Below are 11,135 nucleotides of genomic sequence, written 5' to 3' on the forward strand. Positions count from 1 at the left end.
AATAACAGACAAAACCACAAGACACCAAATCAAACTCTAAAATGCCAATACATACCAACTAACACTAAATATCAGACGTGGTGGTGGCAGCATCATGCTGTGGGAATGCTTTTCTTCTGCAGGGACAGGAAGGCTGGTCAGAGGTAATGAACATGGGTGGGGCTAAATGCAGTACAATCCTGGCAGACACCCAGTTAGAAGCTGCAACAGATATGAGCCAGCAGGACAATGGCTCTAAACATACAACAATACATTCCAGCCACAGTAGAATGGCTTAGATCACATGGTCATGTGTTAGAATGATCTAGTCAAGGTCTAGACCTAAAACCAACTGAGAACAATAGGCAAAAATGTCAATCTTTAGAAGTCTAAAATCTGGTTAAACCATACGCCAAAAAGGCTGAAAATCAAGCCTGTCACATCAAGTCCATTGAAGTTGGTGGCTTTGACAGAAGGGGAAACATTTCAAGGGGTATAAATAGTCTTACAAGGCACTTCTACACAGTAGTGGCAGGCCATTAAGTTTTGCAATTTAAAAGCTGCTCTCTGGGAAGGGAGTTGGAGTTACTGTAGCACTTAGTATCCACATGAAGTTGGAGGTGTGAAGCTAAATGCAGCTAAAATGTCCGGAGGCAGACAGGTTACAAAAATAAGCAAAAGGTTTAATCATAAAGCAAAACTGAAGATGTTGCAGTCTGGGGAAATTACAATGTGATAACATAGAAAACAAAAAAATCGAGTAAAAAATAGTACAATCAGTAAAGGATTTGGCATTCAACGGAGAATGCTAAGTAGCACATATGATGAGAGAACCTCAGACAAAATCCAAATTCTGTAATCGTCTGACAAAACAAGGATTAAGTATCACAGAGAAGCAAAACGGAAAAACAACAGAACCCATCTCTGGAAATGCCCAGAGAACCCCAAAAAGAGAAAGAAACAAATTCAGCAGAAGACAAAACCTACACACTCGGACACTTTTAGCAAACAAAAAGGGATTCTTAGGTGGATGTAACAGCATTTAAAACCTGCCTTACTTTTGGCATAGAACTATCACTCCGTCCAAACAGTTTTACAATCTGCTCTGGACTTTGACTGGGTCATTGTAATGCCTTAAATCTTTTCTTTTTCAGTCATGTTGGTATACAGCTGTTTTCTGTGTTTGGGGTCATTGTGCGTTCAATTGTCCGACAGACAATTGAACGCACTAAATCCCTCGCTCACTGGAATGAAGGAAAATACCTCAAAAATACGTAATTCCATTTTCAAAGCTCAAAGTAATGTGATAATTTCAAAGAGAAGATAATGGCTTAACATTTTTACACCGTTTTTCTTAAGGAAAAAATACCTAGGACTAAGTGAGCACTGTCTAACAGTTTGGATGCTTTTAGATTACATAGTTCCGACATTCTGCCGCTTTATTTATTCTGTTTTGTGCTGTACTGCATTTTAGCTCTGGTTAAATTCATTTCACTTCTAAAATATGCTGTATTACTCTTAAATAATGCAGATACCCGTTAAGTGAGAAGTTTGGTCACACTCTCAGTTATCATGCAAAGTCACACTCTTGGAAAAAAGTTCCATTTACTGTGAAATTCTGCCTTTTCACTTGTTTTTCTTTCAGAATCAGAATCAGCTTTATTGGCCAAGTTTGTCTGCACAAACAAGGAATTTGTCTTCAGCTTACAGCGGTCATATCGTACTGACATTGACGATAAATATTTAAACTTTTAGGAAATAAAAAATGAGGATAAAAAAGCATGTACATGTATGTGTATGTACAGCCAATTTTGTATATATATAAAGAAAGAGAAAGGCACTTTGTGGTAGTGCAAATATGCGCATTTTGTTTCACAGGAAAATCTCCTGATAGCTAGCTGCATTGACCCTGCCCTTGATAAAACACAGTGGACCAACACCAGCAGCTGACACGGCACCCCAGACCATCACTGATTGTGGGTACTTGACACTGGACTTCTGGCATTTAGGCATTTCCTTCTCCCCAGTCTTCCTCCAGACTCTGGCACCTTGATTTCCGAATGACATGCAGAATTTGCTTTCATCCGAAAAAAGTACTTTGGACCACTGAGCAACAGTCCAGTGCTGCTTCTCTGTAGCCCAGGTCAGGCGCTTCTGCCGCTGTTTCTGGTTCAAAAGTGGCTTGACCTGGGGAATGCGGCACCTGTAGCCCATTTCCTGCACACGCCTGTGCACGGTGGCTCTGGATGTTTCTACTCCAGACTCAGTCTACTGCTTCCGCAGGTCCCCCAAGGTCTGGAATCGGCCCTTCTCCACAATCTTCCTCAGGGTCCGGTCACCTCTTCTCGTTGTGCAGCGTTTTCTGCCACACTTTTTCCTTCCCACAGACTTCCCACTGAGGTGCCTTGATACAGCACTCTGGGAACAGCCTATTCATTCAGAAATTTCTTTCTGTGTCTTACCCTCTTGCTTGAGGGTGTCAATAGTGGCCTTCTGGACAGCAGTCAGGTCGGCAGTCTTACCCATGATTGGGGTTTTGAGTGATGAACCAGGCTGGGAGTTTTAAAGGCCTCAGGAATCTTTTGCAGGTGTTTAGAGTTAACTCGTTGATTCAGATGATTAGGTTCATAGCTCGTTTAGAGACCCTTTTAATGATATGCTAATTTTGTGAGATAGGAATTTTGGGTTTTCATGAGCTGTATGCCAAAATCATCCGTATTAAGACAATAAAAGACCTGAAATATTTCAGTTAGTGTGCAATAAATCTAAAATATATGAATGTTAAATTTTCATCATGACATTATGGAAAATAATGAACTTTATCACAATATGCTAATATTTTGAGAAGGACCTGTAGCTGACTACTCATGCTGGAAGGTGTTCATCAGAGAGGCAGGCTGGGGGAAAAAACTGTCTCTGTAATAAACTTGATAAACTTTATCATAAAGAGGCACCCGAGACTTCTTTGTAGAATGGCCAACACTTTAATGAACCCCCTCTCCGTGTTCACAATAGGTGCCCCAAAATTACATCCCTGGTTGTAAGACAGATGTCGTTAAACCAGTTACCTGACAGTCTCTGTGGCTGGTTTTCACAATCATCAGCTCTGTAGCGCCGACCTGAAAGTAAAAATCTAAACAGATTGTGACTAGGATGTGTGGGGTCTGCAGAGACATTCCCTGACCCAAGTCCTGGATGGAGGGAAGATCAGCTTTGATGCTCCTCTCTGTAGACCTGATTATTTGTTGCCATCCGGACGTGTCCTGTTGATGAGTCAGACCACACAGTGATGGACAAATATAAGACTGAATAATGGAAGTGTAGACGAGGACCAGCTGCTCCTGTGGAAGGTTGTACATACTGAGTTGCCTGCAGGAACTGGGGTCTCTTCAGGTCCTTTTTCTGAACAGTGTCTGTGTGTGAGGACCATCTTACGTCCCAAGAAAGGTTGTTTCCTAGGAACCAGAAGTGATCCACGGCAGACACAGTACTGGTCAAGATGGTGAGGGGACGAAGTATGGAGGGGTTCTCCGGAAGTCCACCGTCATCTTCACTTTCTTGAGTGGGTTAAGCATTGAGTGGGTTCTGGCCCTACCAGGATTATTCTTTAACTTTAAACTTTCTTCTGATTGTTGTTTTCTTTTTTTTTTTTTTTTTCAAATTTAGGACAAACCTTCTGGGAGTGTTGTGGAAAATTCTTTTTAATACTCTGAACTTCCCTTTACCTCTCTCCTCTCTGACCTCTGTGTTTTGTTACCCTAGAGGAGTTGATCTGTAAATTCATTATCAGGAGGTTTATGGTTAACACTCCCTGAAGTGTATGCCTCAAGGGATAGTAGATGGGTGCCCTCATAAATAACCTTGTTACCTCTGACCCGAGGAGGGTCTGGGGAAAGGCACTTACTGTTTTCACTTACGATTGAGACCTTTGAAGTGCTGTTTGACAGGTCTCCTAATTTGGACATGGGGATATTGCTAAGATCTCTGCCTTCCACATCTTTGTGTGAAGAGAGGATGTTGTTTTACTGTCAAACCCTGTCCACTGTGCTTTCTCAAGTTTCACAGACTGTGAAGGCTGCATTACTGGAAACAGCCACTTCCAAACTCCACTCCTTGGTCCCAGGAGAACACAATTGAAGTCCAGATGCTGGAACAGCCCATATCAGATCCTACTAGTCACCCACACCGCTGTCAAGGCAGCAGAGCATGTTACCTGGGTCTGTGCTGCACTGCAAGGTGTTCACAGGAACACCATCTGAGCAGCATCCTGGTTCTGAACCCCCTGCTTAGAGGGGCTTCCAACGACCGCCCACCTGTACCAGACTGGTAACTGGGCAGCTTGAAGCGCAGAAGCCACTCAGGAGAGGCAGCAGGATTTTTAAATTTTGTTTATGATTTGTTTCTTCTGAAAAGGAAAAAAAAAACTGTTTGCTTTCAGTACCAGAAGAAAGGATATTCCACTTCAAGGTCACAATGCAACTATATGGAAGATGGTCTGTTCTGATGCTGATGATTGGTGTTGCAAGCATTTTTATTACTCTAGTGTTTATTTGGGAAAGGGTACAGCAAAGACAATTTGTGACTAATCTGAGTAATTACGCCAATAATACTCATCAGCTGATTCGAAGAGAGATTCATCACTTCTCTGACTACCATGATGATGCTGATAATGTCTGGTGGCAACTGATGCATCAAACTGTGAGGAAGATAAGAAATGATAGTTGCTATGTTTGTTGTTTGATTCCACATGCTATTAATGATCAACCATTGTTGGTACCTGTTCCTATTGATACTGCTTATACTCTAGCTACTTTCTTTCCAGATAACCAGCTGGTGGAAGTTATTTTTCCTTGGGTAAGGAATTGTACCATAAGGCAAAGCAGAAATTTTAGTAGATTTTCTAGTGAGACTAATTTAATATGTGCTTTAACCAACAGACATAAATTTGAGGCATCCTAGTAGAGATGGGTTTTCGTGTCTTAAGAACATGGTTTGGATGTGTGGAAATAGATCATATCTATATTTGCCTGCTAATTTAGCTCATTTACTACCTACAGTCATTACTTACGATTCAATCACTCCATTATTAGAGAGGAAGACAATGCTCAAATGGCAAAAGAGAGCTAGGATTCCATATTGGAAAGGGATTTTGGGTACACTTGTTCCTAGTTATGGTGTTGCTAATGCAGCCCATAGGATTAATGAGTTGTTAGTTTAGTTAGAAAATATTACTGTTTTATCTGAGGAAGGTTTCACTGTTCTGACCAAGGAGCAGCAGAATATAAGAATTATGAGTGTGCAAAATAGGATGGTTTTGGATTACTTGTTAGCTGAGAAGGGTGGTGTTTGTCATTTAATCTGTTGTATATATTTATATTTTTGGTTTTACTTTGATAATAATCTTGGTGATGGTTTTGTAGAATTTTATTTTAGTTATGTGATTATCTTGTAATCAGAAGAAAGGAGTGTTGTGGAAAATTCTTTTTAATACTCTGAACTTCCCTTTACCTCTCTCCTCTCTGACCTCTGTGTTTTGTTACCCTAGAGGAGTTGGTCTGTAAATTAATTATCAGGAGGTTTATGGTTAACACTCCCTGAAGTGTATGCCTCAAGGGATGGTAGATGGGTGCCCTCATAAATAACCTTGTTACCTCTGACCTGGGGAGGGTCTGGGGATCATAATTCTAAAACTCTTTTAAGTTGAGGTAACACCCACATACTGTTTAAATACTGTCTGTAAACTCTTGTTCTGGGCTCTGCTTCACTGACTAAACTCAGTGACAGTCTTCAAACGCTGAAATGCCTTTGAATAAATTTATAAAGACAAAGTCCTGTCTTTCTCTTGTTAATGAGTTGATTTCTCTCCCACTTTGATAAGAAAATCCATGACAGGAGTTTCCTCTATTGCAGCAGAATCTCCGGATCTATCGAGGAGTTTCCAGTTGGGTGACTCGGAGGCCGCAACAGTCAGCAACTCTTGAGAATGCCTTTATGAATTGATGAGGAAGCCCAGAGTGGCTGATCAAGGACAGGACAACCGTACTCAGGAGTTCAGAAATTGCGGAAAGGAGTAAAGGCCGGTCTACCTCCCTCTGAGAAACCAGCACCTAAAGAGGTTGGCTGACTACAACCCTCTTGGAAACCTAGAAACAGAGAAGATGACAAAGAGAAAAAGCTAATACTGATCTTCAAAATAGGATTATTTCAGAGATACAGGACAGGATCAAAATCTCTTACTAGACCAAACCTTTTCCCAGACAGTTTTACCTAGATCTTAATTTTCTACTATCACACTGTGTTGGAGTGGGAGATAAGAAAATCAAAAGAATCTCTGTACTATCTGATCCCCTCTCTAATGTCTGTTTCCATGCATTTCTCACTAAAATATCCTTCTGGCTTTAGAACTCCTTGCTGTTAAGACAGTTAATTCAAGTCCCGCTGCTGCAGAGACGTGGCTGTTTTTGCACATGCATTCACACAGCCTGGCTCTACAGAAAAGCCTATTTTTCAGAAATCAGTCACACTTATTTTTCTTCATCACTCCATCTAACCGTGAAATTCGGAGTGTTGAGTGCAAACGAATGATATTAACTGAGAGAAAACGCCCTCAACTGAAGGTTCCTTAAAGCCTCCATCAACACTGTCTGGTTCTGTCTGCCAGACAGTGGCCTTATCTGACACCAGAGGAGGAACATTCCATTATTTTTCTTTTACTGGACCTTTTCCTTTATAATTAAACTGGATTTATAATGTAAATTGGTTCTTTTCTTTATGTTTACCCTGTGTGCCCCAAATGCATGTGTTATTTTCTATTTTTTCTGGAAACAAAGGTAACTTCCTCCAAAGGGATTTTCATCAGGGGTGGAGAATCCAGGTCCAGAAAGTAAAAAGCCTGTACAGAGATTAGTCCCAACCATTTAAATTTCTATCTCCACAACATAGACAGGGACTAATCACCTGGTTAAGTGAACAGGATGAAGGAAAACTAGGCAGGCGTTTTACTTTCTGGACCTGGATTCTCCACCCCTGATTTTCATTTAGTTGTTCACAGATGGCTTTGAAAAAACATCAGCTCCCCAAAAAGTTGAATGATGAGTTAATCTCATCCCTTTTTCTGCATGTAAACACTGATTTATGCATAAGGGTTTTTCAGGAAAGAGGAATTCTTCAAATGACACTAAAAGACAACAGTTTGTGATCCCACATAGCTGGAGCCCTGCCAGTAGATTGTCCCTGAAGGTGGTGGTGGAAAACAAAGTCATTTCAACATTCTTGTGAAATAGATTCATCCAACTTAAATACATTTGCTTAATGCCCTTCTGGTGCAAACAGGCCTTTTCCTTTCTGGTAAACACTTTTCTTCCACCTTCTTCAACACTGATGTCATTGCAGAACTCTCCAAACCAACCAAACTGTGAAGGAAACATCTTCAAGAAGAGATTTTGCACTTGAAAGAGACACCTTGTACCCAAAATTCACTGGAACACTCAGAGAACTTTAAAACAAGGGGTACTTCAGGTTTAATACTGCCCTAAAGAGACAACGTTCTTTCTTTGTAGTTCTTCAAGCTTTGTTTACCTCCAGGTATAGATTAGGAAGTTCAGCTTTTGCAGGCAAATATATAAAAATGTTCTTTTGAATATACAGTTTACAAGTCAGTGCTTCGTCGGCTTTGCTGTTAGATAATAAACAGTTGATAGGTGAGTTGTGCCGTAGCTAATCCTGTGGATCTGTACCAGCAAGGCCTTAAAAGCTATGGACACCATATACAAGGATTAAGAGAATTAGGTATGAGAGCAAAGGGATCATGAAATGTCCCCAAGCAGTCTAGCTCTATAATGTGACATATATCCTATACAGTTCAAGGACAATATCAAAGACATTTGTAATAAATAGATATTAAATAAATATAAATAAATAGATGCAATAACAAGGTTGCAAAAACATAATACTTTCTTGAAGCAACTTTTGATATAGGTTCAGTATTCAGTCTCCTGTTTATTTCTCTTAATCACTTTTTTTTATTTCAAACATTATGTTTTTTCTTATGTTTTAATTGAAAGCTGTCTATTTTACCAGATTTTTCACAATTTTGAGATGTATTTGAAATGTTGTCATTATTTTGATGTTACAGTTTTAGCATCAGCAACCCTGTGAAATGGAGTATGTGGACCCTATTGTCACTTTGGTTCAGGCTGCCCTGGTAGCCTATGAACTGGGCCTGGGCTCAAAAACCTTTTTTATGGAATGGACCAGGGTAGACGATATACAACCCATAATGATAAATCCAGTCTGGCAACCCTAAACTGGGTCTCAAGTGGGTGTGAAAAAATCTGTATAAATCACACACTACAGCAAGGACCCATATGGGTCACACCTTTTCCTCAGAGTTGTACTACATCTAACCTATAAACGCAATTATCTGACCATTATGAAACCAGCAGACAGTCCTGAATGAGGTCCATTTTTCAGTCCAGTTTTTACCATTGACTGGGTAAAAGTCCTGAACTTCCAATTAGCATAGCCCTACCATAAATGCCTTTATCTAGCTATGTTTGCTTCCAAATTTGCTAGCTAACATGATGACTTTGTTATTTGCTTGCAGAATAGTTTGTACTTCTGAAGTAAAGCACACATTGGGAGCGTTTATCAGTTTTATTATTTACACAGAAAACTAAACATTTGCGTAATAATCTATTATAAAATAAAGGTGTGTAAAAATCCATAATATAGCATCACTTGAATGGCAATAATATTAGTTGGTTTTTCTGACCAGAAATGCTTTACATGTTTTGCTCTCAGTATGTTATACACAGAAAGATAACTGGTGGATCACAACCTCCTACTTTCATTTCCTGCGTAAATGATCACCAGTTTCATGGTAAAAAACATACCCAATGCAAACATGAGGATGGTATAAAGATTCATACAAAAGCATGAACCATGACGTTCTTGCAGGTGGATTTGTTCAAAGATGACTGAAGTCCGCTTTGCTCATGGCTCTTCTTTGACTATCTGAGAGCTTCAGCCTCCACAACAAACTGATTAAATCAGAAAGTAAGATATTAACGGTTTGGACCCTTTTAAAGCAATCCTACCTTGAAAATCCGGAACTTTCCTTTCTGGTAAATGTTCACACAAACTGAATATTTTAAAGAAATGTATTTGTGATTCATAAGAGCACCTTGAATATTATTTCCATGCAGCTTTGTTCTTGTCTCTTTTTTCCCCACAGCAAACACTTGACTCTGGTCAGGGTGCTCCAACAATTTCATGATTACAATCAGTTTATGTGCTTTTTTAGGCACATGCACCCTTTAATTTCCTATTGCCTCCTGGGTAATCAGGTTGGAGACAGATGATCAGAGCGCCTAACGCCGTCTCTCTTTCATAAGAAATAAGCACTGATTTTCTAAATTTTATTTATAGACACACACAAAATTGCATATTTTATGAACTCAATTCATCACAAGTTATCATTTCTTAGCGAAGTGGTGAGCTTTCTTTTAACCCTTACTTATTAGAATGGTTTTTCTTCTGCTCCTTAGGGGTCTGCCAGGCTGAATTGCCCAGGAGTAAGAGCCAATTGTTCAGCTGTTGAATGGTATGAGCCTCAATAAGTACATTTCAACAAAAAGTGATTATGCCCAACTCCAACTCATGTTTAAAATCAATGGCAGAGAATGAGAGCGACTGACAGCTTGCTTTTCTGTGACCCTCACATAATTTCAGTGATTGACCACCCTGAATCCAGGCTGCTGAAAGTACCAACAACAAAAGAAATGACTATATATCAAACTAAACTATGCTTTTATTGGATCAATGTGTTTATAGAAAGTTTAAAGAGAAACTTTTATATTCTTTGAAAGCAAAAGTCCCTTTGAAGGTGCTCATTGGCCACTATACATGAGATGAAAATGACTTGCAAAGCTCAAAATTCATTCAGCCGAGTTAATGGGAATTTTGTCATTTACAAACATCAATTAAACAGAATCATGCTCTGTTTTCTTTTGCATGATGTGATAAAGGAGGTTTTGTTTCCGTGTCATCACTAATCTGCATTGGTCTGAACGTTTTATGATTCTGGCCCGTCTGCCTGCTCTGCTCTCACTCATGCAATCAACTCATCTGCTTCACTTGTCTGCTGCTGCGCAATCACCGTCATGCCACACACCTGTGGAGCTGCAGTTATATACAGCCATGTGACAGGCAGACGGTGCCAGATTTTCAAAAACATTTGTGAGTAGTTATCCAGCGTTCCTTCCTGACTGATCTTGTTCTCTGACCTTGCCTTGCCTCTCCTCACGGATTTTGCCTTCTTGCCTGCTCGTTGTCTGACGGATTGGATTTCTGGATTTCAACTCTGTTTTCTGCCTCTGGTTTCATGCCTCTGCCTGCCCCTTGTCTGACGCCTCTAGCCCTGGAATTCGACTGTGTTTCTGTCCCTGGATTTACGCCTCAGCCTAACCACTGGTTTATTCAGCCTGAGCCCGCCTGGCTCTCAAGTCTGCCTGGAATTATTGTCAAGAGGACAATCACAGCTCTCTGTGTTCCTGTCACAGCTTCAGTTTAGGATTTGGATCAGTCGGCAATCCGACTGCGGTCTGTTGGTTCTTCCTCATTAACTGTCTGGATCACATCCTCTTCTGGATTCTGCGCCTCATTCCCAGACTGAGAAGGTTAGTGGCTTTATCTAACTCTTTGCAAATCCTCAGTTTTATTCAGCCACTAACTCGTCTCTCTGTCCTCAGTGATTCGTGGAAGCTGATTGCTGCTCTCCTGCTATCTGATCCTGAGTTACTGAATAAACCTTTTATCTTTTCACTTGGTGTTTGGCTGAATTTGGGTTCTCTGTCTCAGGCCGCGATACAAAGATTAAACAGGGAAGGAAATAAAGATGTGGATGGCCGCATGGAAGTCCCAAACTCCATAGCAAGTGAGAAATGTAAAGAAATTTTCTTCTGACATGATTCTCTTGCAGCTGACCTATCCAGCGCAGTGTTTGTGAATAATTCACACAGGGAACCCGCATAAGGAAGCTGGGGAAGAATTGCAAAGGATATTGGCAAACTTACTGGTGCAGCTGCAAAGTGGTTTACTACTCAAAAAAACTTGGCATATAAGGAGATTCTGTGGTATGGGATTGGAACTGATGT

General features: G+C 40.3%; 1 long non-coding RNA gene across 1 annotated transcript; it reads left to right on the top strand.

Moving 5' to 3' along the window:
- Positions 1-10,491: 10,491 nt before the first annotated feature.
- On the top strand, positions 10,492-10,803 carry LOC124861915. Its single transcript, XR_007036792.1, has 2 exons — positions 10,492-10,658; positions 10,731-10,803. It is a non-coding gene; the product is annotated as an uncharacterized LOC124861915 (long non-coding RNA).
- Positions 10,804-11,135: the final 332 nt, after the last annotated feature.

This window comes from Girardinichthys multiradiatus, chromosome 24 (genome assembly GCF_021462225.1).
Source record: "Girardinichthys multiradiatus isolate DD_20200921_A chromosome 24, DD_fGirMul_XY1, whole genome shotgun sequence".
In the NCBI taxonomy this organism is placed as follows: domain Eukaryota; kingdom Metazoa; phylum Chordata; class Actinopteri; order Cyprinodontiformes; family Goodeidae; genus Girardinichthys; species Girardinichthys multiradiatus.